Source organism: Pongo abelii, chromosome 22 (genome assembly GCF_028885655.2).
Source record: "Pongo abelii isolate AG06213 chromosome 22, NHGRI_mPonAbe1-v2.0_pri, whole genome shotgun sequence".
NCBI classification, from domain to species: domain Eukaryota; kingdom Metazoa; phylum Chordata; class Mammalia; order Primates; family Hominidae; genus Pongo; species Pongo abelii.
The window spans coordinates 27,842,672-27,869,196 of record NC_072007.2 but is presented as its reverse complement, the minus strand read 5'-3'; the positions used below and the strand labels follow the sequence as shown (position 1 = coordinate 27,869,196).

The 26,525-nt window shown below is 36.3% G+C and overlaps 1 long non-coding RNA gene across 1 annotated transcript in view; it reads right to left on the bottom strand.

Annotated features, from left to right (window-relative positions):
* Positions 1-13,640: 13,640 nt before the first annotated feature.
* Positions 13,641-26,525, bottom strand: part of LOC134760851 (uncharacterized) — a 171,940-nt gene continuing 159,055 nt past the window's right edge. The window contains exon 4 of the long non-coding RNA XR_010138869.1: positions 13,641-14,203. This is a non-coding gene — a long non-coding RNA (uncharacterized LOC134760851). The remainder of the gene's footprint in view (positions 14,204-26,525) is intronic.

Sequence of the window (26,525 nt, the reverse complement as noted above, 5' to 3'; positions counted from 1 at the left end):
ACAACAACAAAACACCACTAAGCAAGTAATATGTAGTAAAGAATAGTGGAAATCTATGGTGATTTGTGTTACATGAATAAGGCATTCTTATCTTTGAGAAACTCATAGCCATATAGGGAATATTAACTGATAAAAATATAAACAGAAATGAAATAAGTTCTAAGCATGAGAAAAGATTAATTCAAAAGTTGATGTATTTGCAATAATATCTGTTAACTGCTTTTTAATACATTTAATATTCTAAACAATGTATATGTATTAAATCACTTAATACAACCACTCTATAAAATAAATATTATTTATTACCTCACCATTTGACATGGTTTAGCTGTGTCCCCACTCAAATTTCATCTTGAATTGCAGCTCCCATAATCTCCACATGTCGTGGGAGGGACCTGATGGGAGATAATTTAATCATGGGGACAGGTTTTCCCACGATGTTCTTGTGATAGTGAATACGTCTCACAAGATCTGATGGTTTTATAAAGAGGAGTTCCCCTGCACACACTTTCTTGCGCAATCCTAAGCAAAAAGAATAATGCTGGAGGCATTATATTACCTGACTTCAAATTATACTACTAAGCTATAGTGACTAAAACAGAAGGTACTAGTATAAAAATAAAAATAGTCACATAGATCAATGGAACACAATGGAGAACTCAGAAATAGAGCCACATACCTACAACCAACTGATCTTTGATGAAGTCAACAAAAATATATGCTCAGGAAAGAACATTCTATTCAATAAACGATGCTGGGAAAGTTGGATAACCATCTGCAGAAGAATAAACTTGAACCCATACCTCTCACCATATACAAAAATCAACTCAAGATTAATTAAAGACCTAAATATAGAACTTGAGACTATCAATATCCTTGAAGAAAATCTGGGAAAAACTCTTCTGGACATTGGCTTTGGCAAAATATTTATAACCAAGTCTTCAAAAACAAATGCTACAAAAATGAAGATAAACAAATGAGACTTAATTAAACTTAAAAGCTTCTGACGAGCAAAACAAACAATCAACAGAACAAACAGAAAAGCTACAGAATGAAAGAAGATATTTACAAACTATGCATCCAACAAAGGGCTAATATTCAGAATCTACAAAGAAATAGTTCAACAAGAAATAAACAAATAACCCAATTAAAAAGGGAGCAAAGAACATGAACTAATAATTTTCAAAAGAAGACATATAAGCAGCCAACAAACATGAAAAAGGGCTCAACATAACTAATCAACAGAGAAATGCAAGTCAAAACCACAAGAGATACCATCTTAGACCGGACAGAATGGCTGTCATTAAAAAGTCAGAAAACAATAGATGTTGGCAGGGATGCAGAGAAAAAGAGAATGCTTATACACTGTTGGTAGGAATGTAAATTAGTAGCAAATTTATGAAAAACAGTATGACTATGTCTTAAAGAACTAAATATAGGACTGCCATTCAATCTAGGAATCCCACTACTGTGTAGGATTATAGCAAATTCTATTATTTTGCTATTGTGATTATATAGTACTGTGATAAACATACAAGAGCAGGTATGATTACATCAGAAAGATGCCTGCCCTTGTATGGTTTGTCACAGCACTATTCACAATAGTAAAGTCACAGAATCAACTGAAGTGTCCATTAACAGATGATTGTACAAAGAAAATGTGATATACATATGGTATATATGTGATTATATATAATATTCTATGGTATGTGTATGTGTGTGTATATACAAGTTTTATATTTATCACATATATATGGTATATATAATATTCTATGGTATATATATGTGACACATATATTCTATGGTAATATGGTGTATATATATGTGATACATATATAATATTCTATGGTATATGTGTGATATATAATATTCTATGGTATATATGTGATATATATATAATATTCTATGGTATATATCTGTGATACATATATAATATTCTATGGTGGGTGTATATATATACCATATATATACCATAAAATCATGTGTTTTATGGCATAAGAAAAATAAAATCATGTGTTTTTGCAGCAACAAAGTTAGAACTAGAAGTCATTCTCTTAAGTGAAATAACTCAGACAGAAAGTTAAAGACCACATGTTCTCACTTATAAATGGGAGCTAAACAATTAGTACACATGGACAAACAGAGAAGAATAATAGATACTGGAGTCTACAAAAGGTTTGGAGGGAAATGAGGGTTAAAATAAATACCTATTGGGTACAATATTCTCTATTCAGGTGATGGGTATACTAAAAGCTCAGGCTTTACCACTATACAATATATGCAAGTAAGAAATCTGCACTTATACCTCCTAAATATATGAAAATAAACAAATAAAAAGAAGCCATGTAGCATAGTAGATATGAACATGGGCTCTGATTCAGACTGGGTGCAAATCTTGTGTTTGATTCATGTGAGCTGCAGGACCTTAAACAAGTTATCTAACATTTCTGAGCCTCCATTTCTTCTTGAGTTGTGGAAAATATTACCTAGCTCATAAAGCTCTTTGAGAATTAAATGAGACAACATCCATAAACTCCCTAATATATAAAAAGAACATAAACAACAACAAAACACCACTAAGCAAGTAATATGTAGTAAAGAATAGTGGAAATCTATGGTAATTTGTGTTACATGAATAAGGCATTCTTATCTTTGAGAAACTCATAGCCATATAGGGAATATTAACTGATAAAAATATAAACAGAAATGAAATAAGTTCTAAGCATGAGAAAAGATTAATTCAAAAGTCGATGTATTTGCAATAATATCTGTTAACTGCTTTTTAATACATTTAATATTCTAAACAATGTATATGTATTAAATCACTTAATACAACCACTCTATAAAATAAATATTATTTATTACCTCACCATTTGACATGGTTTAGCTGTGTCCCCACTCAAATTTCATCTTGAATTGCAGCTCCCATAATCTCCACATGTCGTGGGAGGGACCTGATGGGAGATAATTTAATCATGGGGACAGGTTTTCCCACGATGTTCTTGTGATAGTGAATACGTCTCACAAGATCTGATGGTTTTATAAAGAGGAGTTCCCCTGCACACACTTTCTTGCCTGCTGCCATATAGGACGTGCCTTTCCTTCTCCTTTGCCTTTTGCCATGATTGTGAGCCCTCCCCAGCCATTTGGAACTGTGAGTCCATCAACCCTCTTTCCTTTATAAATTACCCAGTCTTGGGTATGTCTTTATTAGCAGCATGAGAACAGACTAATACACCATTTTACAAATGAAGAAGGCTAGGCACAGAAAGAATAATCCACTTATCCAGAGAAAGAAATATCATGTAAATGGCAGACCCTGAATTATAGACCCAATAGTTTGACTCGAGTCCTTAGAGGTGAGGATTTCTACATATAAATTTTAGAGGGACACAAACATTTGGACCATAGCCCTCTGTCCCTTGGCTCCCAAAATTTATGTCCTTCAATCCTGCAAAATATATTCATCCCATCCCAATAGCTCCAAAATCTTAACTTGCTCCAGCATTAACTCAAAAGTCTAAAGTCCAAAGTCTCATATAAATATTATTTAAATGAGATATGGGTGAGACTTAAGGTATGATTTGCCTCAGGAGGCAAATTCCCATTCACCTGCGAACTCATGAAATCAAAGAAGTTATATATTTCCAAGAAACAATGGTGTGACAGGCATGGGACAGACATTCCCATTCCAAAAGGGAAAACAGGAAAGAAGAAATGAGTGACAGATCCCAAGTAGCTCCAAAGCCTTAGGGTTTGAAGGTAATCTTTGACTTAATGCTCTACCCTCCATGCACACTGAGGTAGGAATCCTGCCTTCCAGACTCACTGAGCCAGGAGTCTCACATTCTGGCCCCACTGGGGTGGCACCCCAACAGCTTTTCAGGTCAGTAAATAGGCCGCCAAGGTTCCAAGCAACCCTAATCCCACAACTTTAGGTGGTCCCATTCTTGTAGCAGTTCTCTGCAGTGGCCCAATCTGTGTGGCAGCTCTGTTCCTCCATCTGGAGACCACAGCTCCCTCGGGATGGAATCTCACTTTGGTGGCTCTTCCTGTCTGAGATCACAAAAGTGGCCCTGGCCCCATGACTCCACTAGGCATTGCCCTAACGGGGGCTCTCTCCAGTGGCTCCACCCTTGCTGGTGCTCTTGCACCCTAGACCTGTAATGCAAATTGACTCTGGGTCTTTCTTCTATTGTCTTAGACAATAGTTCCTGGCTTCTGTTTAAATAACTAACTAATCTCCCTATCAGTTAATCTTGACCACATCCTTTGTGTTCTCTCCAGATAGGCTCTCTCATTCTTTTCAGAATGAATAGGCTGAGAATATTCCAAATCTTCAAGTTCTGCTTCTTTTTTAATAAACAATTTCATCTTTAAATCATTTTTCTCTTCTTGCCTTTTACTAAAAGCCATCAAGAGAAGGCAAGCCATACCTTCAACACTTTGCTTAGGCATTTTCTCAAATATCCAGTTTCATCTTACATAAGTTCTATCTTCTACAAAATACCTGGACATGAACACAATTTGAACAAAGTTTTTTGCCACCTCACAACAAGACGGTCTTTCCTCCAATAACATGTTCCTCATTTCCATTTGAGATCTCATCAGCATGGCCTTTACCTTCCATATTCCTACCAACATCTGTTCAGGTATTCCCTAAGAAGTGTGTTCTAGCATGCACTTCACAACTCTTCCAATCTCTATCCATTATCCTATTCCAAAGCCACTTCCACATTTTTAGGTATTTGTTATGGCAGTGCCCCCACTTCTTGGTACCAGTTCTCTGTCTTAGTCCATGCAGGCTACTATAACAAAATGCCATAAACTAGGTGGCATATAAACAACAGAAATTTATCTTTCACAGTTCTGGAAGCTGAGAAGTCCAAGATCAAGATGCTTGCAGATTCAGTGTCTGGGAAGGGCTCATGTCCTGACTTGTAAACAGCTGTCTTTTTGCTGTGTCCTCGGGTGGTAGAAAAGAGGAGAGATCTCTCTAGAGACTCTTTTATAAAGGCACTAATCCTACTCACGACAGTCCTGCTCCTGTTACCTAATCACCTTTCAAATATCCACCTTCTAATGCCATCATCTTGTGGGTCAGGATTTTGTTCTATGCATTTTGAGGGTACAATAACATTTAGACCATAGCTAAGGCAGACATAGAGATCATGCACAGATGGACACAAAATAGAACAGTGCCTATCAGCAGGCAGATGATGGAAATGAGCAATGTGGAAGTTATCATTATAAAAATAGCTACCATTGATTAAACATCATGTACCAGTTTTCCATATATTCTTACTACAACCTGTGAGATACAAATAATAATCCTAATTTTAAATATAATGAAACTGAGACCAAGAGAAGTTAAATATCTTGCCCAAGTTACCATAGGTAGTAAGGAGTGGTGATGAAGGGTCAATCCAAGAGTGTCTGACTTTATAGTTTCAATTATGGTCACAGGGAATTGTATGGTAAACATGGGGAAAGAGATGTCTTGGAATTTATTTTGACATTTGCAGAGCAATCTTTCTAATTTGTTCTCTTTCTAGAACTACAGTACTAGAATATTTTTGCCTGAAACCACAGACATGAATATTGGGGTTTTCAGAGGTTGGCAAAGCATGATGCTCTATAACTCATAGCCCATTGTCTCAGAAGTTCCATCAACCCAAAGATGGTGGCATGAGGCTGAGAGCATTCTTTAGTCCATGTGGTTATAATTAAAGAATGAATTTCCTGCATTATCTGTGTGGATAATAGAAGTTGCCATTCTGAAATGGAAGTGACTCTGAATATACATTCAAAAATTCAAATACCAAAAAAGACATCTTAATTTTTCAAACTCAATCAATTTACTACCCCCTTTTCTTTGTGATTACATTTAAGTTTGAGAAGCTGGCTTGGAAATAGGCCATTAATAACTATCTCTTTATCAAACTACTGTGGCCCCTGCACAGACATCCTTCATTACATCTGGTCCTTAGTCATTGTCCTGCAAAGGTATCAACTCCCCATTCTTTCTATGGGCTCCTCAAATCTCTCTCCTTTTCTTCTCAGTCTCCACAATCAGCAACATTTTTAATCTAAACTTTCAAAAGAAATTTTCTCTGAGTCAGCCTGAAGACTTCCATATTCTAGTCTTTCCCAGGAGTGGATTAATTTTTCTCTTAATTCTTTTTCCATAGAAAATAAACTTAGAAAACCTAATAACAGAATGTGGAAGAAAAAAGTAAGAAAAAAATTTTAGGGGAAATTTTAAATATATCAAAAAGGACAGCCCACCACAAGTTCCTCTTCAAGTACTTGAATCAATTAGTCAAGTGAAAACTTTTAAAAGCACAGGGGAAAATACAATGCATCCATCCCTCTCTATATCATCTATTCTTTATAGCAATGTCTCAATATGTATGTTATTACTTCATATACATTACTACTTTGTCTTCAAAAGAAACTTACATAAAGCCTGTGTAATGTTCTTCAGAACAGCAAACACCAGTAAATAATAACAGTCTAATTTAAAAATTCTTAGAGTGCCCCATATCCAAGACTATTGCTTAAAGTCTGTTATTACATTTTGCTCATGTGACAAGTGACTTGTGTCTAAGTCAGAAGTTATTTAGCAATTCTCATTGTTCTAACAGACATGCACATAGCCTGTTCTTTCCAGGGATAATTTCATAAAGGCTGACAGGCAAAATGAGATCTTTTCCATCACTCAATCACTAGAAAAACAGTGGCTATTTTCTATATAATCAATTCCATCAGCCATTATGATGGTCAATAGCTCAGCAATTTATTCAGCAGTAATCCATTAGATTCATTTGTCTCAGACACTAAAATAATCAAAGTATTCTTTCGACATTTCAGCTCACACATCTGTTTAATTCCATGTCTAAGTGATGCAAAATCAAAATTATAAGAAAAAAATGACCTTCTATCCCAAGCTAAATGTTATGAATTTTAACTGTTTTTTAAAATAAAATTTTATTAAATTACATCAAGATAAATATAATCTACATATAGTCTGAAAATAACATAGTATGTAATAAGTTACATAAATGATTTTGAATACCTAATAATTAATCACTAATAAACACATTATATATTTTGAGGTGTCTGAGATTGGGAGGTAAGCCAGGTAAAATATAAAGCTAATTTTTTTATTCTTAGCTATTTTTTTTCCTTCCTAAAAGATTTAGAAAAAAAATGAACTGAAATCTCAATGTGAATATTGCACTTTTTAATTCAGATAAATAATGCCGGTTGAATAATCATTAGAATTCATGCAGTAAAAAGATAAGGTGGAAATTTTTTTCAGGTTAATAATTTAAAATAGAAAAACTCATAGAATCTTCCTGAAAGTTTAAGTCAATTTAATGTAATCATTAGAAGTATAAAAAGGCTTCATGCCATGCCATACATTACTGATGCAAGAGATGGATGATGATTAAAGCTAGTCACTCAGAAGGACTGCAATTGATGTATTTATTAAGGTAAGACTAGTCTGAAATCTACTCAAAATGCAACCAATTTCACTTGCTGCTGAATTTTTTATTCACCTTATGGAAGTCATTTTTAAAACTTGTTGCCTGGCATTACTTTCAGATTTTCACCTTAATTTAAAAACCTTTAAGCTAGTACTAACCTTGTATTCCAGATTAAAGTTGCTAACGTTTTCTCTATTTCAAAAAGTTTTCCTATGTAGCAGTATTAATAATAGACACTTCATTATCAACACCCACTAAAATCATTATAAATGAGATAAATGTCACAAGGATTCACTGAGATGGTTTGTAATATTTCCCATCTCCAAAATATTTGTTATCTAAATGTTAGTTACTGAAGAAGTTACACATCGATAAGAAGTCTTCCAAAGGCTTAGCTTTTATATATCAAAATATAAACTTTAATAATAAATGAGACATCAAAATACATGGAGATATTAACATTTTTCAAATGTCATTGTAATGAACTCTAATATAACATAGTTTGAAATTAAAAGGCCATTGAATATAGAAAAAAGAAAACTTTTTTATAGGTATATTTGGTATAAGAGGTTCTCCACCCTTGGGTGAGGTGGCAGACTGACTTTTTGACATGCAGCAATTGGAGATCCATCTGCCAAGGTTATGTTCTTGTAACAAGGTTGTGTCTAGATGGTCGGTAAAGGTTGTATTACCTCATCCATGGGTTTTTTTTTTTATCTTCAGTAACAATTTATTTCTCTTAATACTTGCAGAATTGTTACTACACATACACAAAATTAGGACTGTACTTTACAGTTTAATTTTACTCTCATTGCAATAACTTATCAAAATTTCTCTTCATTGAAATTCCTACATTCAATATAACTTCAAACACTTTTATTTTTACTAGAGTCTTCTAAATTCCTGTCTTAAATCTGAAGCCCTTGCACTTGATAATCTCAACTCCTTTATAACAAAGGGGAGGGATGGGAGAGGGCTTCATCCATGTAACTAGCATTGTGTCTTAAAAAATATTTCTCACTGTAATTTCTAATGACAAATTATAAGTGGGCTTTTTAATGCTCATCACTAAGTGCATTGTGACAGAATTCACACTGAGGCCATAAGGAGGGAGAGCTTTCAACTAAAGAGGGATCTTTAAAATTGTTTTTCAATCAGAATTATATATTTTTTATGATTACTATTAATAGTTTTAGAATTAAGAACGTTAAGATCTGCTAGCAGCTCAGCCATATACTTCTGTAATGCAAACTATTTAAAAAAGATTTATTTAAATAGGTTACTACACTATTCTACAAAAGAACTGAAAGAACTTTATTTATAAAGCCCATAACAAAATTTTTACAATGCACAGACCAGCAGAGTGGAAAGATTAAGACAAAAGTAAACCTGATATTTGAAGAGGGTTGTGATATTTGTAATATGTATTGGTAAGTGTAAAACTTAATTTGAATATTAAATATTACATAAAATATAGGCATGTATGGTTTACTAAATGAAATAGAAATGTATAATTACTTTCTACTTGGCTAGGAATCCATCTGCACCTTGGAGTTCAGGGGAAATTCTAAGTACTATTGATAAGAGAATTAAGTTTTCTGGGCCTGAAATGAAATAATTGTCTCTTAGAAAAATCACGTAGGGAATCTTGTAGAGGGTAGAACTGAAGGGGTGATCATAGAAACAGGGAGACCAACTAAAAGAGCTGTAGCCGGCCAGGTGCAGTGACTCATGCCTGTAATCCTAGCACTTTGGGAGGCTGAGATGGGCAGATCACGAGGTCAGGGGTTCAAGACCAGCCTGGCCAACATAGTGAAAACCATCTCTATTAAAAATACAAAAATTAGCCCGGTGTGGCGGCATGCACCTGTAGTCCTAGCTACTCGGGAGGCTGTGGCAGGAGAATCATTTGAACCCGGAAGGCAGAGGTTGCAGTGAGCTGCACTGCACCATTGTACTCCAGCCTGGGTGACAGAGTGAGACTCCCTCTCAAAAAAAAAAAAAAAAAAAAAAAGCTATAGTTATAGTCCAGAGTAGGATTTTGAGGGTCTGGACTAAGAAGGAAATGGGCAAGAGGAGTAACAATTGAAAAAACATATATATTCAAGAAAATCAACAGGGCTTTAATGACTTAGTATGAAGAAGTAACAAATATTCAAATAATATCTGCGATTTACTAGTTTAGAATAACAAATAAATATTGACAACACTTACTAAACTGAGTAATGCAGGAAGAGAACATAATTGGAGTAAACAAAAAAAAAAGGATTCTATTTTGGTTACATCACCCAAGTTTCCATAGTTACTTCGAGTTGAGAGAGAGAAATTTAGAAGTCACTGGGGTACAAGCAGTAGTTGGGGAGTTGAGGTCATCCAGGAAGGACATGTGGAGGACAGGGGATGTAACACACTTCTTTGGTTGGGAGTCAGTTCTACATGGGTGTCTTGGTTTCTGCATATCCATAGAAGCACTAACAGCGTTTATTCTGATCTTTTCAATGATGTTTGTATAGTGAACAAGTTTGGAGATTAGAGAAGATAAGAAGATTTGTTTACTGCCCAGTGTAATTAAAATAATACCTTCCTGCTAAGCAAAAGGCAGGCAGGCTTAACGCCCATTATGAAATATTTGCTTACTCTCGGACTTAGTACAGTTTTATCTCATCTCCAATTTTACTTTTTTTTCCCCCCTAGCTATATACTTCAGTACCAATGTAATCTTAAGGACTGCTGGTGAATTTTGTGAAATCCCTCTTTTTAAAACATGGATCTAGAGAATATAGAAGAAAAGAAATTAGCTTTAGAACTTGTTGCTCTTTTGTCTTCAAAGTTGCAGCTCAAAGTAGACTCAATACATTAATGTTATTTTTCTACTTAAAATTAACACAAGGAGAACTTTTTTAAAAAAAGTTTTTTTTCCATAGGTTTCTGGGGAACAGGTGGTGTTTGGTTACATGAGTAAGTTCTTTAGTGGTGATGTGTGAGATTTTGGTGCACCCATCACCTGAGCAGTATACCCAATTTGTAGCCCAGGAGTTCCAGACTAGCCAGAGAAAGAAAGAAAAGAAAAGAACAAAAAGAACAAAAAGGAAAGGAAGGAAACGGGGGCGGGGGGAGGGGAGGGAAGGGAAGCGAAGGGAAGGGAAGGGAAGGGAAAGAAAAGGAGGGAAAGAAAAGGAAGGGAAGGGAGGAAGAAGTGAGGGAGGGAGAGAGGGAGGAAAAGAAAAGTTTGGGCTGGTGCAGAGGCTCATGTCTGTAATCTCAGCACTTTGGGAGGCTAAGGAGGGACGATCACTTGAGCCCAGGAGTTTGAGACCAGCCTGGGCAACACAGCAAGACTCTGTCTTTACAAAAGATTTAAAAATAAAAAGTATGTTCTAAGCCGTAGAACATATTTTGTAGTTGTAAATTTTAGTAGTCATTGTTTTAGGAAAAAGCAATTTTACCATCTTTGTCATTGCACAATGTACTAAGTCAACTTTATGTATCAAACACTAAAAGCTGTAGAACAGCAGTTCCCAAACCACTCTTGAAAGTATGGGTCACAGAGCAGGTACAGTGTCCAGGGATCAAATAATCCACATATATATATAATCCACATATATCCCTGGACACTATACAGACTATATATATGTATATTCTCAATCAATGGACTATAAAAGTATAACAATTATCAATGACATTGTTGGAAAACTTTTTTTAAAAGCTGATATCCACTAGTGTATTTGGTGGTATTTATAGGCAAAAACAGCAATAAAATGATAGCAGAATAGAAAATGGGATTTTCGAGTAAAAGAATGACCAAGTTGAATGCAAAGGTCCCCTTTTAGGCAGCACACTCCTGTGGTTTGTCCAGTTCCTTTCTGGTGGTGTGTTGTATTCAACACTGCTCAAAAGGAATTGTCATCTGTAGGTCTTAGAAACCTTTTATTATTATTCTGAAATTTCATTATGTTTCCCCCAAAAGATAATATTAACATTTTCTTATAATTCTTCTAGAAATTTTTCTCTGCATGTTTTTACTAATAAAATTGAGATAAAAAATTTGCTTACTCTAACCTCAAGGTTCCTCTTCAATAACACAACTTACTGAATGTGTTGGCCTCACCTGGCTCTCTTCGGGTAACCTTCTGGGAACTGGAGCTTGGAAAATGATGCAAATGCTAAATTCTCTGGCTGCCACTGTTGTGAGTAAAATGATTCTTTGTCTCTTACCCAGGAGTCATAAGAAACTGTAGCAGATTAACTTGCAAGTAAAGTAAAACCTCAGACCCTTCACAGTTATTGATTGACACCTGGAAAACCTCAGGGTTTAGGGTTAAAAAAAAAAAAAAGAAATTTCCTTTTAATATTGAGAAGAGCTAGGCCAATTAAGCAGAATGAAATGTTGCTTCATACATAACCAAGAGAGGAGAGGATATGTAAGAAGGAAATTTTCAACAATGCACAGATGCATGTAAGATGAGGACTTCAAAAGGTCGATTCAACTTGGGAACATCTACAAGAGCACTTTCCAGGTGAGAATAGGGTGCAAGAATGAGGCCCAGTTGGATTAAGCGGTAAAGTTTAGGGAAGGACTTGGTGAGAAGAATTTTAGAGATCTATTTAAAGAAGTTTGCTCTTGGCGGGGCACAGTGGCTCACACCTGTAATCCCAGCACTTTGAGAGGCCAAGGTGGGTGGATCACCTGAGATCAGGAGTTCGAGACCTGCCTGGCCAACAGGGTGAAACCATGTTCCTACTAAAAATACAAAAATTAGCAGGGTGTAGTGGTGGGTGCCTGTAAACCCAGCTACTTGGCAGGCTGAGGCAGGAGAATCACTTGAACCTGGGAGGTGGAGGTTGCAGTGAGCTGAGACCGCACCATTGTACTCCAGCCTGGGCAACAAAAGCAAGACTGCATCTCAAAAAAAAAAGAAAAAAATAAAAATGAATAGAGAAGTTTGCTCTTGAATAGAAGTTTATGTTTGAAGGGAAGTAAATTATTTGGGGCCATAGTTTGAAGGAAGAACAAAATTAATAAAAATTGTTGTGCATTTATTTTATTTATAAAAATAAGTGAGAAAAATAATAAAAACCAATAAGAGAAAAAAAGTATTTAGATGAAAAGAGGAAGATGGAAGACTAGGAGGAAGGAAAAATAAAACAGAGCAACAATTAAAATTAAGTAAATGCCGAAATGAGCATATATATTTTTTAATCTGCCCAGCAACTCTTTGGGCATGGAGGAATACGAGCTGGGGAATCCATCACAAATGACCTTTCTGGCTAGACTCTTGCGTGATAATATCACAAGCAGAACAAAAGAGAGGACGAAAATTATTTGGAATAGCCATGGTAAGTAATGCTCAGAGAACCTTATAAACAGTCTATGACTGCCAGTTAGGATTCAGGCATCCTTATTTCTCAAATATGAAGGAAAAAGGAACTAAGGCAAGTATTGGTTCCCTAGAACTGCTGTAACTAAGTACCACAAACTGAGTGGCTTAAACAGAAGAAACTGATTGTTTAATAGTCTAACGACTAGAAGTAAAAAATCAGGGTGTTCTTTCAAAGGGCTGTTTCAGGATTGGTTCTTTCAAAGGGCTGCGAGGAAGAATCTGTTCCATGTCTCTCTCCAAGCTTCTGGTGGTTTGCTGCCAATCTCTGACATCCCTGGGCTGGTGGAAACATCACCCCGATTTCTCCCTTTATCTTCACATGACATTCTTTTGTACATGTCTACATTCAAATTTCTACTTGTTTTTTGAGGAAACCAGTCATATTGGATTAAAACTCACACTAATGACTTCATCTTAACTTGACTACATCTGCAATGATCCTATTGTCAAATAAGATCACATTCTGAGGCATTGGGTTTTTGGATTTCAACATACCTTTTTGGAGGAACACAATTCAACCTGTAAGTTTATACTCATCTCCCAAAGATAAGCTCTTTCCCACTAGCTCAGACATCTTTCTATACTGCTTGAAAGTGTTGTGAAAATGTGCTGAGGCAAATGCCTGCAAGGAGCCTCTCACACCATCTGGCATAAAACATAACCCATGAAGATTCTTCTACCTCCCTGTATTAGTTCACTAGAGCTGCCAGAACAAAATACCACAGACTGGGTAACTTAAATAATAGAAGTTTATTTTCTCATAGTTCTGGAGGCTTAGGAGGGTCAAGATCAAGGTGTCATTAGGTCTGGTTTCTTCTGAGGCCTCTCTCCTTGCTTGTAGGTGGCCAACCTATTGTGTCACTTCCCATAATCATTTCTCTGTGCACATTCTTTCCTGGTACCTATTTGTGTGTCCAAATTTCGTCTTCTTATAAGGATACCAGTTAGATTGGATTAGGTCCCACCATAAAAGCCTCATTCCAATTTAATTGCCCCTTTAAAGACCCTATCTCTAAATAAAGTCATACTCAGAGGTACTAAGGATTAGGATTTCCAATATATGAATTTGGAGGGAGGGGAAGAGAATTCAGGCCATAACACCCCCCTAAGTTATACTTTCCAGAAAATGTGGTAGCAGGAAGCCAGCATATTTCTGTTTGGGTAATGGCAGCGATTTGTTTCCTCTTCTCCCTACATGATTTTCTCTATCCGTGTTCCAAGGTTTGTTCCACAAAGTTGTGATAAGATCTCTTATTCATGCAGAAAATGGAGTGGGATCTCTCACCAGCCATTTATTCCTAGAGACGGTCATTCAAACCTGCAGCATCACTGAAATAAAATATTCAAATATGAATTAAACAATCATGAGACATTCCCATATTGAGGTCTAAAAACCAGATATAAAACTATGTAATTAAGAGAAAATAGATTGCTAGAGTATCCATTAAAATTGAGCAATTTCCAGTCTGAAAAATCTGTTTGCAGGAAAAGAAATGTTCCTTATTTATGGAATAAGATTGGAAATCAGGTACATGATTTCCTAGCTTTTAATAACACATAGTAAAATATATAGCCTTATATTTGACAGAAAACATAATTTAGTAGCATAAATTATAATTTGGGGCCATGAAAAAGAAATTCCAAGAAATTTAACTCTAACTCAATCTTAGATCAGCAACCAGTACCAAAATCCTCCATAATCTCTCTGGTAGAATTTGCTATAGATTTATATATTGGGAGGTCATTGAAACTTAACAAATACTTGCCTTTCAAATTTTCTGATGAAGCAGCTAAATTGGATTTGGTTGTTTATGTTAAATAGCCATGCATCACTATCAGCTGTGGGCTTCCCCTTCTCAAATGTGCCATCACAGCACTCCTGTTAAAAGTATTTTTTTAGATGCATTTCTTAATACCCTCAAACAATTAACCAAAACTTCATTTGAGCTTTTCCTGCCAAGGAAACCAAAAGTGCCATAGTCTTTCATATTCTATCAAATTTGTTTCCAATACTGCACTTAATGAGTGCCTCTGAATGATGAATGATCACTTGCTTTGCTAAAACACTGATGTTCTCCTCCAAAACTTCTTCAAAATTTTAATATGATGATGGTCTGTCTGGTTCTTTTCTGAGGCTTCATCAGCAACTTGATTGCAATCTCCAGGATTATAATGTTTTGGGTAAAATCCTTCCCTTCTTATTAAATAATACTCTACTTATCAGGGAAGAAATATCACTAATGGCACAAGTTTCAAGTATTCAAACACATATAGTATTCTCAATGCTCAAAACTCCTTGAGTGAACTATGTGCATTCTATATTAATCACAGACGAGCATGTATTTTATGCATTCATTTATTCATTAAATCCATTCATCATACAATATTTTTTGGTGCATGTTATGGTCCAAGCAGTCTATTAGGGTTTAGAGATACAAAGATGAAAAAGATGGTTTACATCCACAGAAGGCATACAGTACCTTATAATGCCTATTCCAATGCAAGACTGCTAATTGTTGCTTGAATTTAAAAGCAGGCATTACTGGCTACAAAGAGAGAATCTCTGTGAGTGTGAGTACATTTGTGTATGTATGTGCCATTTGTGTTTCGAGAGCAAGTGCTGGTGAAATAACTATTAGTGTGTACAAGCACCAGTCCTTTCCACAGAGCCTACCTGTGAATGCTATCCTTCAGATGGTAGTGCAACCACCATTATCAGAAGCATGATTGGAGTCTGATTCACAAATAGCCTTCCTTCGTTTAAACTACACACAAAGATAGAATAATTACTAGTCCCACTGACACAAATCATTTGAAGCCGTGATTCCATTTGTGCTAACAGCAATATTCTTGTTTATTCTGTTTTAACTTAATTTAACTAATTATTGTATTAGAGTTATCCAGAGAAACAGAACCTATAGGAGATACAAACATATAACTGAGGTGCATATATACATATATTTACATATGTGTGTGTGTGTGTGAGTGTGTGTGTGCAGAGAGAGAGAGAGAGTATAAGGAATTGGCTGATGCAATTATAGAAGCTGAGGACTCACAAAATCTGTAGTTGGCAAGCTGGAAACTCAAGCGCATGGATGGTATGGTTCCAGGCCAAGTCCAAGGGCCTGAGAAACAGGAGAACCAATGGTGCAAGTTCCAGTCTGAAAGCTGGCAGGCTCATAAGCCAATATTTCAGTTCAAGTACAAAGGCAGGAAAAGACCAATGTCCCAGTTCAAAGCAATCAGACAGCAGGAATTCCTTTTATACAGCCTTTAACCAACACAACTATAAACAACTACTGAAATATTAATGGGGCAGACACTTAGTATACATGTTTAATTTGGATTCATTTTTATTAATTTAGCAAAAAATATTAAGTACATAGTTTGTGTAGGGCACAGTATAAGGCACTGAAAATAAATTGCTCAGTAAAAACACTGACAAAGTCCCAGTCTTCTTGGAGCTGACATGGAAGAGATGGGTATGACTTAAGAGTATGACTCATGGGTGACACAACTGAAATGGGTATGACACAATTGAAATGGCTATGACATGGGAGAGATGGGTATGACTTATGGGTATGACACAATTTAAAATATATTGTAATTGTGATAGTGCTTCTAACAAAGAAAGGCTCTTAAAAGAACCTCTGACCCAAGTGAGGAGGCCAAAAAAGGATTCTTAGAAGTGAAGATTTATCTACAATGTCAAGGAAGAATAGATGTATGAGGTGAAAGCAAGTTTGGCTGGGAAACAGGGACATCATCTAGGAAGACAGAATGAACTTTAGTGACAAGCAGCTAGTCACACTGAGGAACAGAGTAGAAAGCAGGAAGAAAGTAGGAGTGAGAAATGTGAGAAAAAGACAGAGTGAGTGAGAGAAAGGATGCAGAGAAAGAAGGTAGATACCAGCTAAGTTTGGCATTGAGGCCATGTTAAACATTTTGGTTTTATCTTAAAAGCAATGAAAATTCCTTAAAGTATTTTTAAATAGTATTCTTTACATAATTATTCAATCATACAAAAAGAATTCTTTGAATGTTTACAAATTGTAAATCTCCTGAATATTTGTTAATTCATCATTCTTTAACCAGTGAAGAACTAAAATCTTCAAAAAATTTTAATTTATTTGAAAATGGTTGCAGTTATTTTTCTTTTTTCTCAAACAGTATGAGCCTGGGTGGGTTTTTTGCAAACACACCTATTTTTACCCCAAGGGCACATGACCAATTTTCTCTTCAATCAATTTTTTTCCTAGAGAAAAATCTGTACACAAATGAGAACATTCCACTTTAAATAATTAATGTCATGCTGTTCGTCTTCAATATGTCCTCAGTAATAAATGAAAGGAAGTCACTAAAGTGTGGCAGTATGCTTACTGAATCTTAATTACAAAGTTCATTCTTTATAATGTGTTCATTGCCACAACCTTCCAGCATTTTCAGCCATTTTTTCTGTATTCTTTTCTCTGAACTTAAAGTCAACCAGCAGTTCTTCTACATTGGTTCTGTTCCTTTGTTCCTCAGGGATTCATGAATGATAAACACAGTGAGATTATCAGCAAAAGTCTATTATGAAACAATCTCTATCACTTTTCTTGTAAACTTTTTTGGATATATGCTAATTCTGATCTTCAGTTCTTTGAAATGATGTTTTAGCTCAGCCATCATTTTTGGAACACTCATGAAACCAGCCATATTCTGCTTTTTTCTCATCTTTCTTTGAGTTTTTCTGAAGTTTTCATATATCATAGGATAGTATTCTTTTTCAAAATCAGAATTGATGGCTTTTTAATAAAGGCTCATTTTTGTCCTTTCCCTCTCTTTCTCCTTTTCTCTCTTTCTCTGACCTAGACACAAATTTTGCTTTTACAGTGTAGTTTTCCCGCATCAGAATTAATATTCCAGGGCCAGGTGTGATGGCTCATGTCTGTAATCTCCACACTTGGTTTTGTTTGAGACAAAGTCTCGCTCTGTTTCCCAGGCTGGAGAGCAGTGGTGCTATCTCGGCTCACTGCAACCTCTGTCTCCTGGGTTCAAGCAATTCTCCTGCCTCAGCCTCCCGAGTAGCTGGGACTACAGGCAGGCACCACCACATCGGGCTAATTTTTGTATTTTTAGTAGAGATGGCGTTTCTCCATGTTGGCCAGGCTGGTCTCAAACTCCTGACCTCAAGTGATCAGCCCACCTCCGCTTCCCAAAGAGCTGGGATTACAGTCGTGAGCCACCATGCCCCGCAATCTCTACACTTTGAGAGGCCAAGGTGGGAGGATCACTTGAGCCCAGGAATTCGAGACCAGCCTGGCCAACTTTGCGACACCCCATCTCTACAAAAAATACAAAAATTAGCTGGCTGTGATGGTGTGTACCTGTAATCCCAGGTACTCAGGAAGCTGAGGCATGGAGAATCACTTGAACCCGGGAAGCAGAGGTTGCAGTGAGCTGAGATGGCGCCTGTATAAAAAAATTAATATTCCAACCTCAAAGCTCAGCAATACTCAAATTAAGGTCTGGGCTGTTGCTTGTCATTCTCAAAAGTTTAAACTTTGTGCTTCTTGGTAAGTCTTGTCACTGAACTCACCTACTTTATCCCTTTTTACTGTCTGGTGGTTCTTTTTATATTCTTCCTCCTATTCTATCTGTTGCTCTATGGCAACTTCACTTGCCTTGTCTTCTATGTGTCCTAACCAGATTTAATCCAGGCCTTACATCAACTGCAAACAATACAATGTCACATGGCATCTTATCCGATGAGTCTATATTCAAGGACTTTTTGATGACTATTTTCTGCAAAACACTGTATCTTTGTCATTTTTATTGTTTCAGATAACTCACTTACATAGCTGCTGAGAACCAATAAAACAGAATCACCTTTATCCCAAAATGTGTCAAGTTTAAACTCGCATAGTTGAGTATCACATTCAAAATCTCGATCTCTCAGATGGCAATATCTTTGCTGATGCCTACTTTTGCATTCATCTTCATCATCGTCATTGCCACCACCACCACGAAACTGTGGAGAGTCTTTTGTTGGTGTTCCCTCTGTTTTCCTCCCATCCACGTTGACAAGTGCAATTGTTTGTGCTAAAGGTATCATTATAGTCTCTAGACCCATATTTAAGGGCTCTACCATAATTTTGCTATTTTGAGTTTGATTGTCTTTGAGACATTATTTGTAAAGGATACAGTTCTGAAATTGACAATGACTATCCCTTGAGAATGACTGTTCCTTGAGAAATATTTTGATTCATTTCATCTCTGTCATCTATCAGTTATTCAGCCTCTTCATCTAAACTCAACTACTTTGTTATTTCCCTATGAGACATAATATTTAGATTTTTTTCCCTTACATTACTGCTTATATATATTTGTACAGCTAGTATTTCCTGTCAGTTTCCATTGAAGGACTTATCATCAAAGTCATCCTGAACTTCCGAAGTTCAGAAATTTGCTGAGCGTCTGAACCCTGGATTTCCACAAATACACATTTTGAGATGGTTGCTGCTGAAAAGGAATTTGCTTTTCACTTTCTAGCATAGTGTTAGTATCTACCTTCTCAGTCCATTCCTGCAGCTTCCTTTGCCAATTTATTTGTTCTCCTAGTTATAGCACCCAAAATGAAGAAATGACTGACTTAGCCACAGAAATGTTATTTGCATCTCATTTTGTACCTGAAAGAACTTCGGCCTCACTTCTTTTGGTCATTATAATTCTTACTGTGGGAAATACAATGCTGGAACACCTGAAATCTGACACTGAGCTCCAGAGATTTCTTCCATATGACATTCATTTATGGTAGTTGTTTACTATCTTTCCTAGTCGCTTGACCCTGGAGTGAATAAGCTATTATCTCTTTTCACAGACTTACCCCTCAGGTGAGTCTCTGAAGCACAGACACAGAAACAAGTTGACTCCATTTCAGAGGTTTCTTCATCAACAAACAGTTTAATCAACCTTGGTAACAACAAACTCCCTTTTCTGCTTTCTTTCTTTTTTTTTTGGTCCAAGGAGTAAGATTTACTACTGTATGGCCTGAGCTTCAGAGGTACCTAGGTCTTCAAATTCCCAGTTTTTCTGCTTTTGATTAATGTATATTCCTATTTATGATGATTCAGCATGAATTCAGCTGCCATGCCTTGGTCTGTGGACTGCCCTGATGGGTACTATATCCAGGCTTCCGGTTTCCTGGAGCATCACTACCTCTGGGTTAAGGTATTTGAGGAGTTTGATAATTTTATTTATTTATTTATTTATTTGAGACAGAGTCTCACTCTGTGGCCCAGGCTGGAGTGCAGTGGTGCAAACATGGCTCACTGCAGCCTTGACCTTTTCAAGTGATCCTCCTGCATCAGCCTCCCAAGTAGCTGGGACCACAGACTTGCACCACCATGCTAGGCCAATTTTTGTATTTTTTGTATAGACAAGGTTTTGCCATGTTGCCCAGGCTGGTCTCAAACTCCTGAACTCAAGCGATCTGCCTGCTTTGGCCTCCCAAAGTTCTGGGATTACAGGCATGAGCCACCATGCCTGGCTAGTCTGATATTTTAAAGGTGTCGCCTTGGCTTCACGAGAGAACGGGTTAGAAGGAGGCAAGAATTGATACAAAGAGATCAGTGGGGGGACTTCCACATCAAATAAATGATGGCACCTTGGAAGAAAGTGTTTGAAATGGGGAAGGAGAAATGTGGACAGATTTTAAAAATCTTAAGAAAGTAAAAGATAATGGGTCAGTGGAATAATGAACGGAATGTGGGGTGAAGAAAAGAGGGAGGTGTCAAGAATGACTCCTAGGGCTCTGACTCAGATTACAGAAGGGAGTGTCATTAACAGAGAAAAAGAATATTGGAAAGAAACCAGGTTCTGCAAATTGAGAATGAACAGCAAAGCGTAAAATCATGAGTTTGTTCTCATTGTTCACCCCCCGCTTATAAGTGAGAACATGCTGTGTTTGGTTTTCTGTTCCTGTGTCAGTTTGCTGAGGCTAACAGAGCTGAATGATGAGAATACACGGACACGTTGTGGGGAACAACTCACACTGGGGCCTATTGGGGGTGCTGGGGAGGGAGAGCATCAGGAAGAATAGCTAATGGATGCTGGGCTTAATACCAAGGTGATGGGTTGATCTGTGCAGCACGTTTACCCATGTAACAAACCTGCACATCCTGCATATGTAACCCCAGAACTTAATAAAAGTTGGAAAAAAAAAAAAGATCATGAGTTTGAGTTTTAGGCGTTAGACAGACCTTTTAAGGATACAAATGAAAAAGCTGACATCTGAATAAAGGCTCTTTGCCCCATTTGATGACCAGGTTTGCTGGTCTGCTCAGGCTGCCATAACAAAATACCACAGACTGGACAGCTTAAAAAAACAGACATTATTTTTCCCCACATCTCTGGAGCCCAGGAGTTCATAATCAAGGTTTGATGGCAAATTTGGTTTCTGATAAAGGCTCCCTTTCTGGCCTGTAGACAGCCACTTTCATGTGTCCTCACGTGGCCCTTCTCTGTGTGTGTACAGAGAGAGAGGGGGACAGCTTTCCGGTGTCACTTCTTATAACACCACCAATCCTATCAGATCATGATCTCACTCTTAAAACCTCATTTAACTTTAATTAATTTCTTAAAGGCTCTATCTGGAAATATAGCCACACTAGGGTATAAGGGCTTTAACCTATGAATTTGGGGGAGACACAAAATTTAGTCCATAACACCAGGTCAGGGATGTAACTTCGTAAATTGTCTTCATATAGGTGCTGATTAAAGCAAGGAGCACTGATAAGACTGCCTTGGGAGAGTACAAAACAAGGGGAAAAAGATAATCAGGCACTGAATCTTGCCCATTCTGAGTTAATGAATGATTATGGGAGAATTATCCTGTAAAGGAGGCGAAAGGGAGTTGTATAGCAGGTATAATGAAAACCATAAGGCTGAAATCAAAGAAAGAGAATGTTAGATGCTCATGAAAGGCCAAGAAAGATTATAACCAAAAAAAGTCCATTTTGCATTTTGTGACACAGAAATGGTCTTACTAGAGATATTTCACAAAAGAGTTCAACTTTTCAACTTTTTTTCTCCCACATATGAGTGAGAACTTGTGGTATTTATTTATCTTTCTCTGCCTGGCTTATTTCACTTGACATAATGTCCTCCAAGCTCATCTGTGTTGCCAAGAATGACAGGATTTCATTATTTTTTATGGTCATTGTGTATATATGCCACATTTTCTTTATCCATTCATCTGCTGATGAACTCAGGTGGATTCCAAATCTTGGCCATGTGAATAGTGCTGCAATAAGCACAGGGATGCAGCTATCTCTTTGATACACTGATTTTTTCTTTCGGTTAAACACCTAATAGTTGGATTGCTGGATCATAGGGTAGTTCTATTTCTAGTTTTTGAGGAACCTCCATACTGATTTCCATATGGCTGTACTAATTTATATTCCCATCAACAGTGTATAAGAGTTCCCTTTTCTCCCTATCATCACCAGTATTTGTTATTTTTTGTCTTTTTTTAATAGCCATTCTAACTCTGGTGAGACGATCTCTCATTGTGAGAAGGATAGTGGATAGGGGAGGAAAATGAGAAGTTGGGTAATGAATACAAAGTTACAGATGGATAGGAGGAATAAGTTCTAGTGTTCTACAGAACTGTAGGATGACTACAGTTAACAATAATGTATAGAATCTTTCCCAATAGCTAGACAAGAGGATTTTGAAGTTCTCAATACATTGAAATAATATTTGAGGTGATAATGTAATAATTACCCGATTTAATCATTGCTAATTATATACATATATCAAAATATCATTTTGTACCCCATGAATATGTACAATTATTATATGTCAATTTTTAAATTTTTTTAAAGAAAAAAATTAAAAGTAGTGCTGAATGGTAGACTAAAGCAGGTTGATAAGAGAGTGAGGAAAAGAAGAAGTTTGCCTGTGAAAGAGACAAGAGATCCAGGGGCAGACTTTCAGGATTATATAAGATTTTTTTTAATGGAGGAAGCTTAAATATGTGTTGAAGATTATGGAATAGGCAGGGCACAGAGGATTTTTTAGGGCAGCAAAACCATTGTGTATGATATAATAACAGTGGATATCTGTCATTATACATTTGACAAAACCCATAAAACGTACATCATCAAAAGTGAACCCTATGTAAACTATGAACTCTGGGTGATAATGATGTGTCAGTTTCATTGATTGCAACAAAAACCACTCTAGGGAAGAATGTTGATATGGAATGAGGCTGTGAATGTGTGAGGTCGAGAGGTATATGGGAACTCTCTGTATGTACATTTTTGCTCAATTTTGCTATGAACCTAAAACTGCTCTAAAAATATAGAAAAAAAGATGAAAACTATTCACTTCAGATAGAGACAGAGATGGGGGAGAGAGAGATTAAATATACCTGAGAAAGTGGGTATGGTATTTTATAAAAAAGAAAATAAATAGCCACATGAATGCTAGATGCTAAAGGCAGAAAGTCTGTGTCTTTCCCCACTCCATTCCCAGAATGCTGGAATCAGGATCTTACCCTCAAGGATGAAATTGGAACACAATTAGCTGGAGACTGTAATTAGCTTAAGCAGAAATATCTGAAGATAATGACATGGAAGTTCCTCAATGTAAGACTCTCCCATACCATCCTACAGTAAAACTCTATGTTGCAGTCCCTACCTATACATTTAGAACACTAAACCTGATTTTTTCATTCTTCTAAATCATGAGCAGAAATACCAGATATTGGGGAAGACTTCTGAAATGAAAGCTAGAAACAAAACTAACAAACAGGAAAACAACTCCCTGCAGCTTGAAGGAAAAAACCATGGGGAGGAGAAAAGAAAACAAACTATGAACTATCTACCATTAATCTCCTCAGAAAAATTAGAGAAGATATTACATTCATGGAGCATGATTAAAAGCATAATAACAGAAAGGAAAAACACAACGGCAGATATGTGAGATAAAAGTTGAAGAAATCTCTCAGAAGTAGAACAAGAAGTTAAAGAGATGAAAAATAGGAGGAATTTAAAAAAGAGTACAGTGCAGGATGTCTCACATTTGGAACAAAAAGATCTCCGAGGAAAGAACAGAAACTTATTAATGATATAGCTGAAGCAATATTTCCAGAATTGAAGAACAGAAGTTTTTGAATTATAACACCTTAGGGAATGCCCCACTCACCACAAAAAAAAAAAGAAGGAAAATAGGCCCATGCCAATGCATATCATTGTAAACTTTCAGAACACAGGACAAAGAAAAGATCCTACAAATTTCAAAAAGATATTAAAAGATAATTTTTATTTTTAAGATAAAAATTTATTTTAAGATAAAAAATATTTCTCTTTTATTAAAAGATAAATAAATCAAGTGACCTACATGAACAAGATTTGAAATCACTTTATAAACAGCAACACAAGAAACAATAAACACTGGAGAAATGCCTTCAAAATCCTGAAGGTTAATGGTCTGCCAATCATATTTCTACATCCCTCCAAATGATCATTAAAGTATGAGATTGAATAAAAACAACTTCAGACATGAGGAGTCTCAAAACTTTTACTTCCCATGAATCCTTTATCAAGAAACAACCAAAAAAAATCTAAGATAGTGCTTCAAGACAGGAAAGAAATCAGAGTTCTGGGGAAGATGGGAAAGAAGGTCCTAAGATGCCAGCCCTACATCCAGCAGAAAAAGCAATCATTCTAGTTGAAACATTATGACAAAAAGAGACAGAAAGAGAGCGATATCATCATGTCACCATCAAACTGTCTTTTTAACCTAAGGATAGAATGTTCAGGTAATGATGACCAAGAATCTTTTGGTACTTGAATTCTTATGAACATATTCTATAAAATTTCTACTCTCCCCCTATGTTCTGTCACTGTGGACCAGATAAAGATGTTCATTTTTCCCCATCTGGTATTGACTTAGCCCTGAGAGCTTCAGGTATGACACCAGAAGTTCAAAAGCAGAAAACATAATGCCCCACTCTCTCTGACCACATTTTTTTCATAGACATAGAACCTAGTCCACACTTTAGCCCTGCTGGATATGCTAACTGTGGTGAGCCCTGTTTTTCTCACCATGTTTCTCACCATGTTTCTCACCATGTTTCTCATCATGTTTACTCATGATCTGTCTGCTAACTTTCCAAAGAGAGGTTGCTGTAGTTCTCAAGGAAGCTAAAGGCATGAGACTATGAACCTCAAACCCTGTTCAACCTATCTTTTACTTGGAAGCTTTTTGTAATAGTGGAAGACTGCTCCTTCTTTATACAGGTTCACATTTGCTACTCAGTTTTCAAAACTAAAAGGCAAAGAAATAACTTATACAAAGTCAGGATATTGATCATCTCAGGAGACGGTAGAGTGGAAACACAATTGAGGAAGAGAATTGGTGTTTCTTAACCTCAGTAGGGGGACATAAGGGTGGGTTCATTTTGTTATCATTCTTCATTCTTTATTCCTATTTAAATTCTCTATATAAGCTTTTCAGTTCCAGTTATATATTTGCCAACTAACAAGAACAAAATGAAGAAATGGAGGGAACACCATGAGTAAAATGGAAGGATGGGAAGGAAGGAAAGTGAGGAGAGATGCCACAATCAGTCTATTATTGTTGAGTGTTATAAAAAGGATGGATTTTAGGATCTAAATTAGATAGAGAAGAAAGTAAATTAAAAACAGGGTCAATGAACGGTGAAAGAAGAGTGATCAATGGACGACCAGTCTCACTTACTTGGGAGTATGGTCATGGTGATAGCCCTGGACAAACAAGCTGGAAAAACAGAGGCTTGTTGCCTAATTCATTGTTTAAGAAATCAGGGACATAGCAAGTATTGTTTTGATATTAGTAGCTGGTTTTCTTTTCTCTTTTTAATTGACATACAAAAATTATATATATATATATATATATTTGTGGGGTACAATGTGATGTCTTGACATACATTGTGGAATGATTAGATCAAATGAATTAATATATCCAGCATCTCACACACTCAGCATTGTGATGGGAACATTTAAAATTCCACTCTCCAGATCTCAAGAACATATTCCTCCTGTCTCAGTGAAACTTCATACCCTTTGACCAACATCTTTTAATCCATCCTTACACCCTATGCCCTGGTAACTACCATTCTACTCTCTACTTCTATGAATTTGATATTTGTAGATTCCACATATAGGTGAAATCATACAGTATTTATCCTTCTGTGCCTGGCTTATTTTACTTAGCAAATGTCCTCCAGGTTCATCCATGTCAAGATTTCCTTCTTTCTTAAGGCTGTATAGTATTTTGTTATATCTAACTTACTATATCATCCAGCTTTAAACATGGCTAATTACTAAGGCCAAGCTGGTATGGCAGTCATAAGCCATATAAAAAATTGGAGAAAAAAATGTTTGTAGAATTTGCATGTGGTCTTGAATTTGATATTTTATTAGAACAGGTTCTCTATCACACATCAGTTAGTTAAGTTTTCTACCTCCGTGATCTCTTCCTCCCTCTCTCTCTGTATATGTATATGGATATATGGATATATACATGGATATATGGATAAAGATATATGGATGTATAAACATAGCAGAATTACTGCAATTCTGAAAAACTGAAAATCACAAAGAAGAAAACACCTTAATAT